Here is a 24432-nt window from a genome sequence, read left to right as displayed (position 1 = left end):
CTGGGTGCAAAGCGATATTATCAAACGCTTGCCCGATTTACGTTGTAGCAATGAGCCAAAAAGGAACATGATGTTGTGAGGCATTTACGCGTGATGGATCGTAACATTCATTTTTACTTCTGTCGAATATGCAATACATAGGGTCACAAACACCAAAAATCTGGCTCCTTATAGGGTCAGGTTGCGGTTCTGCCCGTGATCTGAAAACGGTTTCGTACTTCTCTTGGCAAGATCTTTCAGACGGTATGTAGGTTTTCCCCAGGTACTTGGTCCGGGAATGGTATCATCCCTAGTTTAGTATAGCAAGAAGAACAATACTACAGGTGTTAGTTAAGGAACCGGTTTTTCACTTCCCGTGTAAAATTATGAAATTAAGACTTGGTATAGTTTACCTTTGAGATCAAATATAATAAAATCATTACCATCATCATAATCACCCATTACCAATCTACTGCTGGATGAAAGTCTTCTCAAGTCCTCTCCACAGCGATCTATCTTCAGCAATTCATTTCCAGGTTACTCTCCACTGGTTCTTGATTTCGTCACACCTTGTATGCGGACATTTTCTAGGCTGTTTCTAGGCTGTTTTGGCTATCCAATCTAGAATTGTTTTCTTCCATCGATCATATTTTTTTCTTGCAATACGTTCAGCATATTTTCGACATCATGTTAAAATTATTTCATTAGTTCCAGTTATTAGTTCCCAAATAATTCATTTCTGTATATTTGAGTTACAACTATTTCAAATTCGCTACTTTGGGAGCACAAAGACGCTATTTTTGACCTTCGGATCTGGCAGCACTAACTGAATGATTTAAACCAACACAATGTGAGGACGCCTATTTGCTCTAGCGACAAGCACGCCTGACATCGGTTCGCGTGGTCCCGAGTTCTATTCAGGTGGAGGTAAAGTTGTACGACCGAAGTGGTTCGGATTCCACTATAATCAGTAGCTCCACGTCTCTTTCAGTCTCCCTAGCATAACCGTATGACGTTAAACTAAAACAAACCAAACCAAAAATGAACACAATATGTATTACTAACTGTAAGTCTTTGAGTAATTGCATATAGCTATACGGTAGGTAGCGTCCTTGAATATTTATTTATTTATTTATTTGCTTGTTTTGCATACAAATGAGAGTATTCTCGAGCACATATACAGTTGTCAAAATTACAAAACAATTACATATATGCTATAAAAAACTTACATATAAAGTAATACATACATAACTATGACTTTTATAAGCTTATACATTCATAATATAATTAACAAAAAAAATATACATTGTCCTCAAAAAACTCATTTACCGAGTAGTAACATTTATCTACTAAGAACTCGTGAAGATCCGATTTAAACATAGAATATGATTTGTTTTTGTTTAAGAAAGTCAGGCAACTTATTGAAAATTTTTGTACAGTTAATATATACGCTTTTTTGAAAAAACGAGAAATTTTGGGGGATAAAATGCAAATTATTAACGAATCGAGTATTGTATTTATGGACGTTAGTGTTTTCAATAAATAAGTGTTTGTTACTTACGGTAAACAAGATAATTTTGTATAGATACGCACCAGGTAATGGTAATATTTTTGTCCTCGAAAGATGGGTTTGCAAGAAGACTTTGGTGACAATCCAAACACAACCCATAGTGCTTTCTTTTGTAAGCGAAACGTGCTAATACATTCAGTAGAATAACCACAAAAAATAATACCGTAAGTTATTAAAGAATAGAATTTTGCATAGTACACCGAAACTAAGGCCTCTGTTGTGACATTACCTTTTAGTCTACGGAGGCCGAAACAAATATTACTTATATTTTTGTTGAGTTGAGAAATATGCTCATTCGAAGTTAGTTTCGAACTTATAGTGACACCAAGAAATTTAGTTGAAAAGTCGACTTTTTGTTATTTACCATTACGTAACGAATATATTTATTTTGAAGAGGATAAAAATTTAGCAAGGAAGTTTTATAATTGTTTAGAACTAATTTATTCTTACTTAACCAGTTACTTAATCGTGAAAACGCAGTGTTTAGATTATATTCAATATCATGTCGTGAGTTACCTGTAATAATAACATTGGTGTCATCAGCAAATAAATTTTTTTTGGCAACATTTCATGCGTCAAATCATTGATGTAAAAAAGAATAGCAATGGATCAAGCACTGATCCTTGAGGTACACCAGTTAGTATTGTACCTTCATAACTACTAAACTTATGCATTTCGCCATTATTTTCGTTCGTAATTTGAACTATCTGATACTTATCCTTCAAGTAAGACTCGATCCATTTATTGGCAGTTCCTCTTATACCATAAAAGCTTACTTTTTTGGGTAAGATATCATGATTTACAGTATCAAATGCTTTAGTAAGATCAACAGAGTCCAATTGCCCATTTTTTATTATTTATTGCATGCAGAACAGTACTAAGAAAATCGAAAATTGCAGAATCAGTAGATTTACCACTTAAAATCCCATGTTGTGATACTGATATTAGATTATTGGAATGTAAGTAATTCCTTATCCTATTTGACATTACCGTCTCAAAAATTTTTGAAAATACAGATAAAACTGAGATAGGGCGATAATTCTTAATATTGTAACGACTGCCTTTTTTGAACAAGGGAATCACTTTAGCCACTTTTAACCGTTGTGGGAAAATGCCTGATTGAAGGCCAAAATTTATTACATGAGTCAGGTGGGATAATTGCTATATGGATCGAGTTTGACGTAATCGGTGGTGAAACTAAACAAGTGAAATGTAATTAGGGTGTAATTATAACATTTAATTAAGTACGGTTTTAATTTAAAGTGTACACCAGGCCTAAGGCTTAGGAGAAACAACTAGTGTTACCGGAAATTTATCTGTTACATTTAATTTCAGTTACAATTTGCATTTACATGTATTGCTGAAAAAAATTGAAATTAACATTATAAGTTGCCCAAAGACTATGAAAAATGTCGTAATTTGAAAACATTCTTGCACCATAAAACAAATCACGAGTAATTTTTAATTGCAATATATTTTGAATAATGTTTAGCAATTTATTTAAGTGGACAACACTGCTTAAAATAATGCAATTGCAACCTGTTGTAATTATCCCCCCCAAAAAAACTGTTGTTGTAATGTTATAGAAGCAAAGGACAGCAACAATCATTATAAAAAATTAATAGAAATGCGTCACTTGAAGCAGTATATCAATCACTACTCATATGTTGGATTTCTCTGAAACGGTTTGAAACAACAATTATTGTAAATGGCATTACGATCATTTAAGTCTTTTGAAAGCATCTGCATGATGAGACGTGATATGTCAGTACGTTTTCGAAGTAAAGTTTTTTCTAAAAAATTTTCCACTTCTTGTAACTTTGTTCCTTCATTAACTCTGAAATACATTATACCATGATCATACAATCGATACGCATTCCACCGTCCATGCCATTTGAGTTATTAGAGATCTCCAAAATGTTATTGTTAGTTATACTGTATTGTTCTTTGTTACACTGAATAATGTATGTGGTATTGTGGTTTTATTTAATATCTAAATTACAAATATGTAATACCATACGTAGTGCAATTTTAGAAAATACAATTTGATGTTGCGTTAGCAACACCGCTTTCGCCTTCAATATTTCACACAACTTACTACAAGATTTCACCATTTAATATATATATATATATATATATATATATATATATATATATATATAGATAGATAGATAGATAGATAGATAGATAGATAGATATCGGGTGGGTGTGCAAAACATGCTAAGTCCAAAATGGTCAAAAATGAGCTTTTCACGCTACCTGAATAAGAAAATTTTTCTCTACAATTGGGTATGCTGGGCTAAGTCCTATCAGGTTTTTCAATGATGTTACAAACCCGTGCGTTTTCAGTCATGTTTGACATACTGATTTTATTTCGTGCAAAACAAGTTAAGATCGTAGTAAGTGGACTTAAGATGTTTTTCCCAACTTTGTTCATACATATATGAGTGTGAAAAGAAAGGTAAGTCCTCTAAAATGTGACTTAACATGTTTTACACTGCACTTAATTGTTGAAAACATTTCCATCTGTGAATGAAACAAATGCAAGCAATAAAGTTATGTGAAATATGTTAAGGAGAAATGAGCTTGTAAATTATTTGCTTAGTTACTATTCGAATTATATAGGTTTTTCATATTCAGAGGTTAAGTAGTATTTGTTTGAAACAAATACAATCATTTTACTCTGTTTCTGTTTTCTATCTCTATTTGAATATTTTTATGAATAACACAAATGCGCAACAATAGAAATAGACCCGGATTTTGATGGGAGTGATTCTGCATCCGAATCTACAGAATCCGAAGCAGAAGAGAAGCTTAAAAGTCATAGGACGAGACGCAAGAAACAGACTGGTAAGAGAAAAGTGATGAAAGAAGATAGTAGTGAGAGAGAGGGGAAAATATCTATTACTGTGCTCGGCCAGTGTACAGATCTGCACGATTTATCAGAGAAACCAGGAGCATCTGATATCGAACGCGAGGTACCTGTGGAAGATAGGTCTCGTGAAAATAGAGGACGGAAGGAATCACGAGTTTTGAAAGGTGATCCACGAAAATTTCGTGAAACAAGAAAACGTCTCAGAAATACAGGTTAATCATATGTTACTTCGAAAGAGAAATGAGTTCTAGCTCGTACATTTCAGCTTCCTGGAGAGTGTAGAAAAAATGTAAAATGTTGTGTTCAGAAGAAGTGTTTAGAAATATATTTGAAATTACTAGACACTTGGTGATTATAATCGAAGAGTTATGTATATCTCTAGTTTGCTGAATATTGCTAATAATTAGAGAACCAGAATCAGACAGAAAGATTTTGAAAAGCAGCACTATCGCCAAGTGACAGTTTTGTATCACATCGAAGTGTCGGGTAAAAGACATGAAGTGTGTAAAAGTTGCTTCTTGTGTATTTTTGGTGAAAGCAAAAGCTTCAAAAAGTCTCTAATACAAAAGAAGGGTTTCTCTCTCTCTAGTGTTATAGACATTAGTAGCCGAGGAACCCACAAACCTTCCAACACCAAGTCCTAAAATGAACTGGAAGAGGTTCAAAACACATTCAATCAATTCCCTCATATGAAAATTATTATTACCGACGAGACTCCAGTAAAAAGTATTTACCGCCATACGTGACACTTTCGGGCTATATGAGGAGTATTAGAGAATATGCAATGGGATTCCCGTAAGTAGACGTCTGTATGAGCGCGAATTCCACAAAATGAACTTGAAAATAAAGAAACCGCACGTAGATACATGTCAAGTCTGTGATGAGTTATTTCTTCAACTTAAAGTGTCCGGAGATCCTTCCATAAAAACACAGTTGGATAAACATCATGACGATGCTGAAGTAGAATTTAACTCTAAAGCTTCCGACAAAGAACTGTCTAGGAATGATATTACACTCAAGACCATCACAATTGACTTACAACAATGTCTTTTAACTCCCTTTTTACAGAACTCAGTATCACTTTACAAAAGACAGTTATGCACATTTTATCTTACAGTTCACGATTGTGACAATAAAACTGTTTTTTGTTTTGTGTGGCATGAGGGAATCGGTGGAAAAGGAGCAAATGATATCACCTCATATTACGGTATTGGGTTCGCGCAGCTTTCTATTACGCACCTGGGTTCGATTCTTGTCTGTTCCTGATCGGCAAAGCCATTCTAATACGGTATCCGGGCTCGATCCGCGTACCTTCCTGATAGAGATTTTAGTCCCTGTGAAGGGCTTAGCCATTCTATTACGGTGCAGCATAGGGCTGCGCGGTGCACACCATCCTCAACCGGCCTCCGCAGAGAACTCTCTCTACTCTTCGCCCTCAAATAATATAGTTTTACACTATTTTATTTGAGGGTTCGGAAACTTCGTCCCCACGACTATCGCCTAAGGAAGGCGCGACACACCTTACCGTTACGGTCCAGATCCGGACGGAACCACCTGGGTGAAGATCTAAGGCGGATTATGAAATATAGATGATAACATCACCTACTCTCATAGATTACTTACAAGTGACACAATGACCATAGTCTTACTTCGTCATGCAATCTAGAATAAGAGAAAACAAACAAATTTAAACATTACTGTGCCATTTATTCAATGGATAAACATACCTGTGATACACTGATTATTTGGAATATTTAGCCCCGATTGCGTAGTAATTCGTAAAAACGCATTAAAATCGTCCACGAAGATTGTCTATTTCGTCATGGCGCCAGACACTATTATCACATTTTGCTGCTCACTCACCCAATCTGAAACAATCCACGTATAGAAATTGTCCTTTCTTCCGATTTTATGTATTTAGGCGACGATCACTCCACGTCGATCTTATAATAGCATTATGCAGCAGCTACCGTTGGATGAAGCAAGTAGTTTGGACGTTTTTTGGTTTAGTCTGTCATTGTACGTCCATTATCAACAAGAGCAACCTGACAAGTCTTTGTTTTCACATCTAATCTCTATCCCATAACCTCGTCGTTATGAAATATTATTTAGGGTCGATTTACTTTAATAATGTCTTATTTCAAAACTACCAAAACGTCCACATCAACAGCACTGTTTTTAATGGATGATTACGCGAATTTACGAATATCAAAGTTTTCTTAAAAAAGAATATTACTATTTATATTCTTCAAAATGTTTTGGGTCCAGGATTTAGCATTATTCTCAAATTTTAGCTGAGTCATGCATAAAACACACACACACCAACACACTGAAAAACTTGTTGTTGCCACTCATTACTTTCCTCTTCCTCTTCTTCTACCCTGTCTTTTAGCACCACTAGGCGGCAGCACAATCAGTGAGAGACATACACAACACAAAGTGTACGAATTCAGACGAACGTCACATAATGCACCAACGCAGAATTTGCGTTTATACGGAAAATATTTTAAGCAAAATTTTGGTACAGTTACATTGGCGGTCGAAAGGAATGTACGTGCACCATTGGATAATGGTAAACGTTCAAGAACCCTGACTGTAATTCCACTTCAACAATTATCACTGTTTCAAAGTGAAGATGAGCACTAGTTCACAAGGAACCTTATAAGTACTTTCGTCGAATTACACCTCATCAGATGAAAAAGTTTCATTAAGTTTCATTTAACGTAGAAAAACGACACACGCGTGGGGCATTTATACACTTACGTAAAAGTTTTATGGGGCTTTCATATGTAAAGTCTTTAAAGTTCTTTTCTTTTTTTTTTCTTTTACATTCGGCACTATCACTAAGTTAAACATTTATATATGCATGACTCACAATTAATATACAAAAATTCTCATGATATACTTTTGATATTTGAATTACAATGTTGCTATATGCGCTCTTACTATTAAAAATAACACAAACATTATACGAAATCATGGCATTATTTAGACATAATATTCACATTACTTACTTTACGATATTGTATGAAAAACTATAGGACATGAACAAATAATCATTAGGAATTACTTAACTTTTCAGCAAATAGATAAAACAAATATTATTTGAATAATATATTTCCATATTCCACAAAAGGAAATGAACAAACTTATTCTACACACATTACACTTAAATCAAGTAAATAACAAAGTATACATGCACTTCTCATGCTATTCTGACGAAGAAGTTACGAAAACAAAATTGTTATTCACAAATACAAGGATTACATATTATTTAAACATAATAATTACATGAAATAAATTTATTACCACTCTTTTGTACTGTAACAATAAGAGTGGGGCCGGATAGAAGTAAGTCTGCCACACTTTTACGCTGATAAGCGCCTATCCACTTAAATTTTTAAGTCTCCCTTCCCCATTTTACATTTATATTATCGTCCCACCCCTTTGGAACGGCAACAAGACCTTCTAGTGAGGTAGGAATACAAAACAACATAGAAAAAATGAACCCAAAGGTTAAAAATAAATGAGGGGGGGGAGTTGCCATTCATAATTCAATACTCGTGTCACAGTGTTCCACTGACACATAAAAACTTACTCTCACTCTGATTACATCAGAGCATATCATCGTTTACATTCTTAATAACACATGAATGCTATACAATTCACCTCGTACATTTGGTGGTTTAAGATCTTACAGTTAGTCTTGATAACTTATCGCAAAGCATCAACAAGACAATACAATTATTCATGTAAACGAGTTTTTTTTTATCTTATGTTTCCTTTACATATGATTACTAATGAACAACATTCTCATACATATTAGCATTTAAGAAATAATCATATCAGTGACTTTTTTTTTTTTTACATGTCACGTCTGTTTAGTTTAGGATTCAGCAAATGATTTAAAGCTAACACAAGAGTACGATACCGACAATCTAGCTTGTCGTTTAAATATTGCAAATATGTATCACATTTCAATAGTTCTTTCAACAACAACTGAACATTAAACTTATTACTTTCGCTCTCGTTGAAAACAGACAAACTAACTTTCGTTATATTCAAAGAATTTACATTTACTATAGTTTCTGGTTCACAAGAATCGGTTTTTTCACTATTTTCTCTTACAGAATCAAATTCTCTTTCATGTATATGTTTCTTAGCTAATTCTAACCAGATGTTCCTAGTTTTCTGAGTGGGTCTCCACACTCTCATACGATCAATAGAATGTACGCCACAAGATTCTCCAGTTAAAGGATCTACAAGTTCAAAGACTTTGTCTGAAATTTTATTTTTACAAAATAGTGGACCCTTGTAAAGCATGAAAAACTTGCGGATCTTTTTGTCTACTGCTGAACTCAAATGTGATTGCAACAGAAATACCAAATCATTTTCTTTTATTTTGTATTTACTTTCTTGGGATGCATTATATTTCTCGTTTCTTTTTCTAACTTTTTCGCTTCTGCGGTAGTCACCCATTATGAGTTTATTTTCCCAATTTACAGGTTCACTTTCATCATAGCTTTCGTTTGTTACAATGCCAAAATGCTTCAACACAGAATAATTTGCTTTTACATTCAAATGAAGACTAGCAGGGCTGACACCTAAACTACTACACACAGAATAGTTCAACAAAATGACAATTTGAGGTATGTATCTCTTCCAGGAAGTATGTTCTTCGTTACACAACAATTTAAACAACCTATTCGTCTCCCTATGGATACGTTCTACAATTGAACTCTTTGGATGGTAAGGAGTTACATAGTGAATCTTAATACCATACTCTTCCATTTTAGATTTAAATTTTGACGATACAAAACATCCACCATTGTCCACCAATATGGATTTTGGAATTCCCATGGTTACAAAATAGTAATATTCTAAACATCTCAAAACACATTTGGTCGTTGCATTTCTGATTTGGAACATCGTGTAATATCTACTAAATACATCCAAAATTGACAATGCAAATTTATTTCCAGTATGAGAAGGTGGATAAGGTCCTAACAAATCGATCGAGACCATGTCTCTTACATTCTTTACAGCCACAGTTTGTAAAGGTCTAGCTGGTGGCGAAGTTTCAACTTTCGTACGTTTACAGACAACACAGTCCCGCAAATAATTGCTGATATCTCTACGCATAGACTTCCAATAACAACAATCACTTACAAAGCCTAAAACCTTTTCAAAACCAAAATGACCTTGTTCATGATAATTTTGAATTACATCGTTCACAAGTGAAGGAGGAATACAAATTTTCCATTGATTAGGAAAATGGTAACTACGATTCAACAAAATACCATTTTCGATTTTGTAAAATTCACCAATATTTCGATTCTTAACCTTAACATAAGGATCATTGGGATTCTCTAAGTACTTCATGATATTTTCATACTCCGAATGTTCTCTTTGCTTGCTAATTAAATTTTGTACAGTCAAATTTTTAAAACAAGATGGCAACACTTCGTACTTATTAACTTCATACCTTTCAACCTCAGGAAACAGAATGATACGTGACAATGCATCGCTAGCTTATCTCGACCTTTAATATATACAATTTGTACATCAAATCCCTGAATTTGTAAACTCCAACGAGCAAGTCTAGAATTCCACTGTCTCATTTTGTGCAAATATACCAATGAATTATGGTCCGTGTAAATTTTTACATGTCTTCCATACAACAATTGAGACCAACGTTTAAGCGCGACTACAATTGAAAGACACTCACGTTCAGTCACAGTGTAATTCTTCTCAGCAGGTTTTAACGTTCTACTATAAAACCCTAAAATATGTTTCTTACCATCTACTTCTTGAAAAAGAATGTTTCCTAAAGCAACTGAACTACAGTCCGTAATTAAACAAAAATCACGATCTAACAAAGGATGTGCAAGCATTACCTCTTGAACCAAATCACTTTTCAATTGGTTAAAACTATCTTCACAAGATTGATCCCAGATCCATTTTTTATTTTTCTTTAACAAACCAAATAAAGGTTCAGATTTTTGAGCGAAATTTTCAACAAATTTGGCACACCACTGGAACAAACCTAAAACTCTTTGCAATTCTTTTAAATTTCTAGGCCTTGGTAGGTCTTTGATACACTGTACATAAGAAGGATTTTTTGTTATGCCTTGCGGACTGATGTCAAACCCTAAAAAACTGAATTTTGTGTTACAAAAAGTACACTTTTGTAGATTTAAAGTCATGCCAGCCTCGTAAACTTTCTGAAATATTTGATCCAAAAATTGTAACTGTTCTTCAAAAGTCATAGAAATTACAGAGACATCATCGATGTACGAAACTACTTTTTCATATAAACCTGCCCCAAGGACAGTTTGCAAACACAACATAAAAGCAGCTCCTCCGTTTATGTAACCAAACGGAACTCGAGTATACTGATACATTTTACCATTCCAACAAAAGGCTGTGTATTGTTTACTTTCTTGACCTAAACATACTTGTAAATAACTTCCCACAAAATCTAAACAAGAAACGAATTGAATTCCTTGAAATTTGATGAGAAGATCATCGATCTTATTGACTTTTAACTGCTTTAATTTCACAAATTTGTTCAATTGAGTTAAATCTACGACAGTACGAAGTTTACTAGTGTTTTTCTTAGCTACGCACAACAAAGGATGACAATGTACAGAAATACATTCTTCCACTACGTTACATTCTAGCCATTCAGCTATTTGCTGTTCAATATTTTCTTTGTACTTAAAAGGTAATGGGTACTGACGTTTTACAATCGGTTGGTCTGTTTCAACTTCGATGGTGTATTCAAATTTATTACATTTACCTGGCAAGTCGCTAAAAACCAATCTATGTTTCAACAATAAGTCATACAGTTGCTGTTTTTGAACGTTAGACAAATTTTCAATTTCAAGGACTTTTGTTCTAATTTCAGTAACAGAAGGAAAGTGACTTTGGGAATTACGAGTAATTTTACTCGTATTACAAACATCCTGATTTATTCTTACATTATTATGAGACTTTTGAATTTCCTCATCCAATTTATGTATTTGTTCCCCATAGAAATGATACATAAAATTTACTTCAGCAGCTTCGTTCAAACGTGCTTGTTTTATTTGCTCTATGTTTAAATCATTGTTGGTAGTATACTTATCTACTTGTTCAAATGCTTTACTGTTTTCTAATAAACTATCCATCCATTCCTGCGTCAGCCGTTTCTTATGAATTTCTAAACTCTGAATTATCGGACACTCTAGCACAGGTTCGACTACATCTTCGTTTTCGCTTTCAATAGCAGAATTAGTGTCAACACAATTCGCATTATTTAAATGAAAACCAACCTTATTAACACTCTCTCTTGTAAGTATTTTTACTTTACCTTTACTTTCATTACTCAGAAGGGGGTCACTACCAAATCCGTGCTCATACTCTTTCATTGGTACCTTACAAATGTTAGGGTCGTAACCTACAGTAACGGATTTCTCGCCAAAGTCTAATTTCGCATTAGCTAGCGATAAAAAATCTCTGCCTAGCAGACAATTACAATTAAGGTCACTGACAACAATAAATCTAACATCACAAGTTACAGGTCCAATTTCTACACAGAGGGTAACCTCGCCCTTAACTGATTTTGTTCTTTTTCCACTATAATCTACTAGAACAATTTGAGGAGCGGGTTGTAATACAGCGTTTGACACTATATTAGATATTTTTTTCCACGCAATATAACTTAACAAACTAGCCGAAGCACCTGAATCGCACAGAGCGTACAGATTCTCATTCATGATTTTGACAAGAATTTCAGCAGTGGCACACAAATTTACATTAGTTTTACAAAAATCTTTAGTTTCCTCTTCGTCAGATGAGAAAACATCATCCCACTGTACTAAGTTTATTAAATTTTTATCAAGCTTTACAAAAACAGTCTGACTATTTGGAAGGAGTGCATTATTTAACTCATTACTACACGTTTGAATTAATTCCCTGCTATGAGCACTCTTCAGGCAGGGTGCTTCTAGTTTGGGGGAGGAAATCTATTTTGAAACCCAAAATTACCTGTAGTGACATTCGTAAAATTCGGTCTTGGTGGCCTAAAGCCAGTAGGATTACCAAAATTCGAAGGATTTACAAAGTTTCCATTACTGTACCCAGTCTGGGGTGAATTTGTCGTTTGGGAATTACCATTCGCTGACCTATTAGTCACACCACTAGTGGCTTCACTTTGGTCTACGTTAGCATTGTTATTATCTGCAACTGAATCATGATTACAGAAACACACACTTTCTTCATGCCTATCAGAACTACTATTATTATTCCACTTTTTCTTTTTGTTTCTACGAAAAGAATTTTTTCTTTTCCGATTACCTCTGTTATTTGAATTTTCGTTCGAATGTACCTGATCTGACTCATCACAGTCATTAATGTTATTCTGATTACTTTCACGCTTACCATTCTTATTAACAGACACCTGGTTGACTTTCAGAAATCTATGATTATTGCTGTTATTACGGTTATCAGACCTAGGAATTGCTTCTAATCTTTGTATAACAGACAATACAGAAGACAAATTCATAGCAGACAAAGTTGTTAACTGACGCCGGTAGTAGGGTGGAATCAAATTGAGAATCATACTGATAGCTAACGATTCTTTTATGTCGGGATTGATTTCTTGTATCTTATTACATCTATATGACACGAAATTGTACACATTCCCGTCAACTTTTGCATCATAGGGTTTGTATTGCAATACCATTAACTTGTTAGCACGAACCTGTTCATTCTCGAACTCTAATTTGAACAATTCGGCAAAACGATCGTAAGAAGTGAAAAACCCACAATTGTTTATGTACCAATTTTGTGCAGAACCAGTCAACAAAAATTTGATAATTTCTAAATATTGACTACGAGAAATTGACATAAGCGAAGCTTGATCTTCAAACTTACGTAAAAATGCAGTGGCAGTCAATTCGTTCTCGTGACCGGAGAATTTCTCAAAAGATTCTAAATCTCGTAATTTTAAAGCTACTTTTCTTTCTCGCTTTTTCCTCCGTTTGATTGTTTTTACCCCAACAAGGCTATTATCACTGTGAGAATCCGAAGAATCATTTTCACTTAACACAGGACTAACATCATAGTCAAGAAAAGGGTTGGTATTTTTTCGTACACTAGTATCAACTTTTTCTTCTTTAATTTCTACCTCGGGCTTTACATTTCCCACGAACGTAGATGACCTAATTTGACTTTCAATCATACTCACGCGCAAGTTTCTGACCTCTTGATTTACTATCTCGAATTTACTTTCTACTTCACCCTTAACATCATCTATTATCGTTTGAGTATGATGAGCTATTTCTCGTGTTGCAATACTTACATCATAAATCTCACGAACACTTTGATCTAATTTCATGATTCTACTTTCGTGTTCACCCACTTTTTCCTGCGCTCGCTCAGCTTTATCATTCACTAAATCGACATCGGAACTTAAATCCTTAACTTTATTTCCAATCATTATAATACGTTCCTCAGTGTCCCTAACTTGATCTCCTAACTGATTAGCTCTAGCATTGACAAAACGTATTTTGTCTTCATTATTTTTCACGTCAAGCTTAACTTCATCAACCTTTGTTTCTTGCACATTTAATTTCTCCTGAAACTGTGCTGACAGTTTTTCAAAGTTATCCGCACAAGTACGACTAACCCTGTCTATTTCACTTCTCAGTTGTACTAATTCGGTCGACAGTGTCTGAATTCGCCCATCCATCCTATGTTCTAACGTTTCTAATTTACCTGTAAGATCGTTAGAAAATTTTTCTATCTGAGCTTGGGTTTCATTCACAGCACCAGTAAGTGATTGCTTAGTGTCATTAATAGCTTCAAGCAAAGTTTGCAAACTCAAATTTTCACTTTCTGCCATGATTACCAATTACAAATATACAAACACAACAAACACCAGTAATATCTTCAAGTTAGCGCATATAGCATATCATGAGAAATAAGCCTGTCAAATATTACACCTAGATCCTCTCCCAGATGTTACATCCGTTACGAATCAATTAATAAAAACGTGAATTATTATTAATTGATCCGTCCCTGGAGGGAAACGCCATTCTATTACGGTATTGGGTTCGCGCAGCTTTCTATTACGCACCTGGGTTCGATTCTTGTCTGTTCCTGATCGGCAAAGCCATTCTAATATGGTATCCGGGCTCGATCCGCGTACCTTCCTGATAGAGATTTTAGTCCCTGTGAAGGGCTTAGCCATTCTATTACGGTGCAGCATAGGGCTGCGCGGTGCACACCATCCTCAACCGGCCTCCGCAGAGAACTCTCTCTACTCTTCGCCCTCAAATAATATAGTTTTACACTATTTTATTTGAGGGTTCGGAAACTTCGTCCCCACGACTATCGCCTAAGGAAGGCGCGACACACCTTACCGTTACGGTCCAGATCCGGACGGAACCACCTGGGTGAAGATCTAAGGCGGATTATGAAATATAGATGATAACATCACCTACTCTCATAGATTACTTACAAGTGACACAATGACCATAGTCTTACTTCGTCATGCAATCTAGAATAAGAGAAAACAAACAAATTTAAACATTACTGTGCCATTTATTCAATGGATAAACATACCTGTGATACACTGATTATTTGGAATATTTAGCCCCGATTGCGTAGTAATTCGTAAAAACGCGTTAAAATCGTCCACGAAGATTGTCTATTTCGTCATGGCGCCAGACACTATTATCACATTTTGCTGCTCACTCACCCAATCTGAAACAATCCACGTATAGAAATTGTCCTTTCTTCCGATTTTATGTATTTAGGCGACGATCACTCCACGTCGATCTTATAATAGCATTATGCAGCAGCTACCGTTGGATGAAGCAAGTAGTTTGGACGTTTTTTGGTTTAGTCTGTCATTGTACGTCCATTATCAACAAGAGCAACCTGACAAGTCTTTGTTTTCACACCTAATCTCTATCCCATAACCTCGTCGTTATGAAATATTATTTAGGGTCGATTTACTTTAATAATGTCTTATTTCAAAACTACCAAAACGTCCACATCAACAGCACTGTTTTTAATGGATGATTACGCGAATTTACGAATATCAAAGTTTTCTTAAAAAAGAATATTACTATTTATATTCTTCAAAATGTTTTGGGTCCAGGATTTAGCATTATTCTCAAATTTTAGCTGAGTCATGCATAAAACACACACACACCAACACACTGAAAAACTTGTTGTTGCCACTCATTACTTTCCTCTTCCTCTTCTTCTACCCTGTCTTTTAGCACCACTAGGCGGCAGCACAATCAGTGAGAGACATACACAACACAAAGTGTACGAATTCAGACGAACGTCACATAATGCACCAACGCAGAATTTGCGTTTACACGGAAAATATTTTAAGCAAAATTTTGGTACAGTTACACTCATGTGTTTATCGTTTTCTATTAGAAAATATGAATCCAGAAGTGAAACAAGTAGTTATGTACTCCGATTCATGTGCTGGACAGAATCGCAATTCCCACTTTGCAGCCATGTGCTTCACAGCAGGGGCGTCATTTAGGGGGGGCAGGAGGGGGCAATGGCCCCCCCAAGAGTTTGAGGAATACATATACTTTAATAGATTGCCTACTAATATACTAGTACAAAACGTGAAAGTCTTATGTCGGTGGTGCTCTTGCCCCCCCCCCTTAAGCAAAGTCTGAAATGATGCCCCTGCTTCACAGTTTTACAGAAGTGTACGAACCTTGAAACTATTGGCCACAAATTTCTAATACCAGGTCATACTCATATCGAATGTGATACAGATCATAGTGTTAGAGAGAAAAAAGAAGAAAAAGTTTAATGGTAACGTCGAGAATCCCCACGACTGGGCTCAATTAATTCGTCAAGCAGGAAAGAAAAACCAATTTCTAGTACGTGAAATGTTTGAAGATTTCTACGATTTTTTCTCTATGTTAACAGAATCTATTCAATTTCGCAAGAGTGACAGTGCTGGTAAACATTTTCTGTGCAGACATATTAAGTGGTTACGCTATGAGAAACAAAAGCCAGGTGTATTATTTTACAAGACAACACACAATAGTTGTGAAAATTTCAAAACTATGGATATTTCAAGGGGAAAGCCAAGTGTTTTGATGCCAAAACGTCTCTACAATAGACCGATAGCAATCAGCAATGAAAAGGAGAATCTTTTGGACCAGCTTCCGTTTGTATCCCCTGTATTTCATGAGTTTTACAGGTCATTAAAACTGCATCCTCTGTTCGAAATGTATTTCCTGATAAAACAGAAAGCAGTCCAAATGAAGACGATTAGTAAACTGACATTAACCATGTTATAGAATTAATCTGAGCAAAACACACAGAGATTAATTTTGGTAAAAATATATTACATTTCTGTTACAGTTTCGACAAATTAGCTCTGTCTTCTACAGTCAAACATTACATGCTTACTTGAGTATGTACTATTTGTCTATAGAAGACAGAGCTAATCTGTCGAGACTGTAACAGAAATGTAATATATTTTTTTTACCAAAATTAATCTCTTTGTGTTTTGCTAAGATTAAATCTATATTTGCTAAACTTAAAAAGATGACTTTGTGACATTAATATAACCACCAACATATTGTAGATACATACGATTGAAATTGTTTAGGAATATATTATTTTGGGAAAGGAAGCATCTTAATGTTATGTCAGAATAAAGAAACTAAATGTTGTCATATAATGTAAACACGTGTTTGTGTTTATGTGTTTACATCAATGTTTTGTATATGTGATGAATGTTATGTTTTGCTACGGCTAGACGCTAAGTCGTCAGTTTGTACGCTATTGTGATTTGTAATTTGTAATGTTTTGGTTCAGGAATGAATTGTCATCAAGTTGTAATGCTGTAACATTGACACACTTTGACTGTGGCATAATCGTCAAGTTTGCAGAAATTTGTTGGTCTGAGAATTTGATCACGATGTAATTCGGGTGAAACCAATGTTTTACCAATAGCTGAGATATACAAAAAGTCAACAACGTGAATTCCAGGATGTCTGGAAACCGAGTATAAAAACTCATGGTCCTAAAGGATTGGGATCAGAAGGAGGTCAGAAGTGGATCATCATAAGTTGAGTATCAACATAGAGAACCACTGATACTTCTATCACAGCAGTCATTCAGCTGTGATTCCATTCTACGATTAGATCAAGGAGATCTACTAGTATCCAGTAAAACCATTAAAGTGGATTATGGTTTAACAATAGTCAGCGACTACAGACTATTGGCTGCACGAGATATTCATCTTCCAGAACGTCAACATCAGTTCCAGGCATCATCTACTCGAAGGTATGTGTATCTCAGCTATGTTCGAGTTATTCGTGGTTAACTTCTTAGATGCTTAAGATATGTGATCTGACGCTTATACACAGTCTACGATTAACAACAGTAATACACGATATTCATGAAAATACAAAGATTTAATTGAAAGTTAATTTAATGTGGTTTCCTTCTGTTCCTCTTCGATCCTACTCATTACGGATAGTGAGTAGTAGCGATCTTCGACCGTCAATCGTTGTTTCGTCCCCGTGCAATCTAGGCACGACGGTTGGAGGTTGTTAATATATTATTTCTTTTTATTTATTCCTTTTAATTATTAATTACAATTTGGTAATGTTTTTCTATTAAAATAATGTTATAGCATTATCCACAGTATCACATAAGTATATACATTCAGTGCAGAAACAGGTAAGTCCACAAGTGCTGTAAGTTGTATTAAGTGCAAAGTCAGATAAGTCCACAAGTTCACGAAGGAATATTAATTGAAATAAAATATACAAAAAATCATATATTGTAGTTTCTAATTTTTGTCGAATTTTCGAACTTTCAAATTGAGTTTTCTCAAAAGTAACATTTTGTGACTTAACTTCTTTTGCACACCCACCCGATAATATATATATATATATATATATATATATATATATATATATATATATATATATATATATATATATATATATATATATATACACACTACCCCCGAAAAGTTTCCGAACAAACACGGAATAAAGAAATTTTCAAAATGTAACATAAGAATGCCTTACAATTTGCTCACAAATGAAAGGTGAAACATTTTAGAATCCGACGGAAGAAAAGGTCTTGGCCTGTTGTGGATGAATTAAGAAAAATAAACTTAAATATCGCGCAGTTGTGATGGTGCATTACGTACGCGTGCGTTACAAGACGGCCATTACACTGCAAATTGAAGGTCGAACACACAATAAATGCCTCATACATGTCTCTTAAGCTGCTGTGTATACTTCTTTCTCAGATCTCACTGTTGGGAGTTGTCTATTGTACGCTAGTTGTGTGTGTGTGTGTGTGTGTGTGTGTGTGTGTGTGTTGAAGTGAGGTGTAAAGTGTTCCTTATTAGTCAGCATAATGCCTCGTACGAAAAGGGAATTGGTCATTGAAACGAGAGCAAAAATAGTTACTTTACGAGAAGAAGGCTGTACAATACGGGAAATAGCCGCAGTTTGAGCTCGTCAGTCATAGACTCAGGGTTTTCGTGCGTCGCTCCAAGGGCGAAAGACTGCTTCCGTCGTGTATTTTGCCAACGGCAAAGCACGGGGGTGGTTCTGTGATGGTGTGGGGTTGCTTTGGTAACTATCAGGTGGGGGATTTATTGCAAATACAGTGTACAATGCAGAAAGAACAGTACTATCAGATTTTGATCAGACACGCAGTGCCATCTGGGAAGAGGCTCATTGATCATGGGTTCATCATGCAGCAAGACAATGACCCAAAACACACATCCCGACTTTGTAGAGGGTATTTGTCAGCAAAAGAGCAAAAGGGAGATCTCAAGAATATGGTGTGGCCCCCACAATCACCGGATTGTAATCCAATTGAGTTACTGTGGGATGAGCTTGATAGGGCAGTTCGAAAGATGCGTCCCTCTAGCGAGAAACACTTATTTGAGTGTCTTCACAAAGCCTGGATAGAAATCAAGCCCGAGACTCTACAGAAACTAATACAGCGAATGCCCAAAGTCTGTAAAGCTATTATCACAGCACGTGGAGGTTACTTTGATGAATCAAAGATTTAAATTTTTGGCAAAACAGTGGTCCATTTCTGCTAAATTTCTGTATTTTCCTCACAAATACATATTGTAGGTTCGAGATAAAAATAAATTCCATTGATATGTCTTTGTTTTTTCTCGAACACACGTAAAGTATACATAAACCTACTTTGTACGGAAACTTTTCGGGGGTAGTGTATATATATATATATATATATATATATATATATATATATATATATATATATATATATAGTGGTGGATCCAGGATATGATCAAGAGAAGGGTTAAACCATAATTTGCCGTTTTATCCCGTGTAAAGCAGAATTGAAACCCATTTTATCCTGTGTAAACCTGAGCGTCAAGGGGGGGCTATAGCCCCTTAGCCGCCCCCTTGGATCCGACCTTATATATATATATACAGACTGTCCCATAATTCGTGTGTAAACTTTAATTTCATAATAGTCAGAACTCGTAGAAGCTAGAACTGTGAAATTTGCAGGCAATTAAGAAGAAGGTCAGAAGATTTGTTTGATAGCAAAACGAGATAACCAGTGTTATTGTTTGCGAAGCTACGGGGTCAAAGGTCAAAATGCGATCTTTTCCTCATGGGATTTCAATGTTAAATATTAGGTCTCACATGCAATTTTTTTGAATATCCATCTCCGATAACAAAAATTGGTATATCGACATAAATTCTGATCCGAAACAATGTGATAACGAGAAATGTGGGCAATCGTCACCCGGTGACCTCTAGCAGGTCATCTGTGACCCTTGAGGTAAAAGCTCCCTTTTCAAACGCTTATTGTACACAACTAATTTTGATGTGTTAACAAATAAGAAACTGACATTGGAAATAATGTTTTGAAGTACCATAGAACACATGCATAAAGATCCTTCCAACGAGTGTGTATGGGCATAGGGAAAAGGTCATCACAAGAGGTCAAAGGTCACGCAGTTAAAATTTCATGTTTGATGTGTTAGCAACTATAAAACTGTGACGTTTGAAAAATCATTTGAGCTACCATGGAACACATGCATAAAGATCCTTCGAATCGGTGTGTATGGGCATAGCAAAAAGGTCGCAATGTCATAAAAGGTCAAAGGTCATGCAGTTAAAATGTCATGTTTGATATGTTAACAAGTATGAAACTGTGACGTTAGAAAGAATGATTTGAGCTGCCACAGCACATATGCATGCTGCACAGAACAGAGGCCCTTCCAATTGGTGTGTATGGGGATAAGAAAATGGTCAACAATGTCATAATAGTTCAAAGGTCACGTAATTATAATATCACGTTTGATGTGTTAGAAAATATGGAACGGTGACGTTTGAAAACTGATTTGACGTACCATAGAATACATGCAGAAAGGTCCTTCCAACGGATGTGTATGGCACAGGAAAAAGATCAAAAATGTCCACAAGTTAGCAACAAGTTTATAAAACTCCTTCAACGACACTTGAAGAACTTCGACGATAGATACAGCTGTGTCGTTGAACAGATAACTCCAGAGACTCTTGAAAATATCTTTATATTCAGAATGAACTTACGTTTAGCACATCACGGAGGTCACGTGGAATAAATTTGAATATACTAAAAATATTTACAGTCTACAAGGACGTCAGTGTTTGTTGTACAGGTAAGACAATATATTTCAAATATTCCTTTCTAGTAAATAGTTATTGATATGTTTCAATACGAAAAAGACATTTGAATGCAGTTTTGCAAAGCTAAGTAATTAACAAAAGGTAGAACTCACACTATTATCTATTCATTGTTTTAAATATCACAGAAACAGATACCTATCATTGCCTGCAGTACCTGAATTACAAAATTAGGCTTCTTCACCTTATGGCAATATTGACCTTTTCATTATGTTCGTGTGAACCCCATGGCAGGACCTGTCTGCATTTGTTCTATGGAAGCTCAAATCCTTATTTAAAACGTGACAGTTTCATAGTTGCTAACACATCAAACATGAAATTTTACATGCGTGACCTTTGACCTTTTACGATATTGTTAACCTCACACACACACCAATTGGAAGATCATTTTTGCATGTGTCCAGTGGCAGCTCAAATCCTTATTTCCAACATCTCAGTTTCATACTTGTTAGCACTTCAAACATGATATTTTATATGCGTGACCTTTGACCTTTAAGGACATTTTTGATCCTTTTGCTATGTCCATACACACCAATTCGAAGGACCTTTATGCATGTGTTCCATGGTAGCACAAATCAATTTTCAAACGTCACCGTTCCATATTTTCTAACACATCAAACGTGATATTATAATTACGTGACCTTTGAACTATTATGACATTGTTGACCATTTTCTTATCCCCATACACACCAATTGGAAGGGCCTCTGTTCTGTGCAGCATGCATATGTGCTGTGGCAGCTCAAATCATTCTTACTAACGTCACAGTTTCATACTTGTTAACATATCAAACATGACATTTTAACTGCATGACCTTTGACCTTTTATGACATTGCGACCTTTTTGCTATGCCCATACACACCGATTCGAAGGATCTTTATGCATGTGTTCCATGGTAGCTCAAATGATTTTTCAAACGTCACAGTTTCATAGTTGCTAACACATCAAACATGAAATTTTAACTGCGTGACCTTTGACCTCTTGTGATGACCTTTTCCCTATGCCCATACACACTCGTTGGAAGGATCTTTATGCATGTGTTCTATGGCACTTCAAAGCATTATTTCCAATGTCACAGTTTCTTATTTGTTAACGCATCAAATATGACATTTTAACTACGTGATCTTTTACCTCTGATGATATTGCTGACCTCTTCGTTTTGCTAAAAAGAATGTTCGGTAGATCCTTTGTGCATATGTTTTTTAAACGTTATCTTCAACTGAATTAGTTGTGTACAATAAGCTGTTGAAAAGAGAGCTTTTACCTCAAGGGTCACAGATGACCTGCTAGAGGTCACCGGGTGACGATTGCCCACATTTCTCGTTATCACATTGTTTAGGATCAGAATTTATGTCGATATACCAATTTTTGCTATCGGAGATGAATATTTAAAAAAAAATGCATGTGAGAATAGTATTTAACGTTGAAATCCCATAAGGAAAAAATAGCATTTTGATCTTTGACCCCGTAACTCCGCAAACAATAACACTGATTATCTCGTTTCGCTATCAAACAAATCTACTGACCGTCTTCTAAATTGCCTGCAAATTTCGCAGTTCTAGCTTTTACGAGTTCTGAGTATTATGAAATTAAAGTTTAGACACGAATTATGGGACAGTCTGTATATATATATATATATATATATATATATATATATATATATATATATATATATATATATATAGGGTGGCCCATTTTAATCTATCCACGTAAATATCTCGAAAACGGTTGAACATAAATGAATTGAACAAAAACTCAAATAGGAAATGCCATGAGGCAAATTGAATGGTAATGTGGTGTTGCCCCCAAGGCCGCTGTTCAAGTGGCCCCGGGGTCCAACTTTAAAATTTTAAATGAAAACATGGAGATAGTGCACCTCTTTTCATAGATCTGTGAAAACTAAAAGGCGTTGTGGCAAAGGATTTTTCATATCGGTTGCCGTATTCAATATGCCCGCTAAGGCACGCCGCCTATATCAGATTACGCGTCTAGTACCACTAATATGAAAGCGGTTGGAATAAATGAACAGAACAAAAAGTGAAACACTAAAATTACATAACGCATGTTTAATGATGCCTTGGTGATTCCCAGGGCCGCTTTCCATGGGGGCCCAGCGCCCAACTTCAAAATTGTCAATGGAAAATCATAGGTTAAGTGATATCTCGTTCGATAGATCTTTGTAAAGTGTTGTGGAGAAAAGATTTTTCATATCGGTCACCTTATTCAAAATATCCGCCAAGACATGGTACCTGTATATCATTACACACCTCGAGAATAATCTAACAGAGAAAAAAGATTATTAAAGTGTAAGTAACATAATGCTAAAGAGGAAATCTAATTCTTAGAAAATTATCTTTCCGATCTACCTCCGTAAGTGGGTGAAGAGGAAATGAATGTTAAAATCTCAAATGAGAACCCCAGTTTACTTGCAATAGGTTTGGTTTGTCTGAAATACTTGAGTGTACAAGTGACTGGTACTGTAATGAACCAATAGTATGCAGACGAATTTTGAGTAAAACCAACATTTGTACAGGTTTCTAACATTGCATTGTTCGACAAATTGGTTTCACATTTCAGTTGATTCATTTTTGCACAAATCACTGCCTGCAATCAAAATGGAAGGTACCATTTAACAAGAATTTTACCTTACTTTTTCCGTTACAGATATCTTTCCGTTGTATAAACACATTTCAGATAATTTTGTTGTGTAGATACAACTTACAAATACTGAGGTTCTGATTTGCAATTTCACCGTTCCTTCCCATCCCGTTTCACCCACTTACGAAGGACGTTTGAACGATGATTTTCTTGGAACTAGATTTCCTCCTTTGTATTATGGCACTTTTACTCTAATCATCTCTCTTGCAACATTTTCGAGCCCTGGAATGATAAATACCCTTTGTGATTTTCTATAGGAATTTTATTCTTTCCATCCGTTATTATCTTCAACCGTTTTCATATTAGTGGTATTGGACGTTTTATCTGATGCAGGCACCATGTCTTGGCGAGTAGGAATGTCTAGATTTGTACACTTGAATAGATTTTATTGCCCTCTTAATTGCTTTATGACTGTGTACTTTTGATGTCAATATGGCCGTGCCGTCCTTGGGGAGGTGGTTTTATTACCCTGTTTGTTAGGTGGTTAGATGGGTTCCTGGAAAAGGTTGAGTGTTAGGAGGGATGGAGTAGTTTCTAGAAAAGAGGTTGAATGACATGTATCACGTGATTTTGATAGGGTTGTTTTTAACAGCTATGTTATGATCAAATTATTTTTTTTTATTCTTTT

The sequence above is a fragment of the Thermobia domestica genome, chromosome 7, assembly GCF_964235325.1.
Source record: "Thermobia domestica chromosome 7, izTheDome1.hap1.1, whole genome shotgun sequence".
In the NCBI taxonomy this organism is placed as follows: Eukaryota; Metazoa; Arthropoda; class Insecta; order Zygentoma; family Lepismatidae; genus Thermobia; species Thermobia domestica.
Note: the sequence above shows the minus strand (reverse complement) of the source record.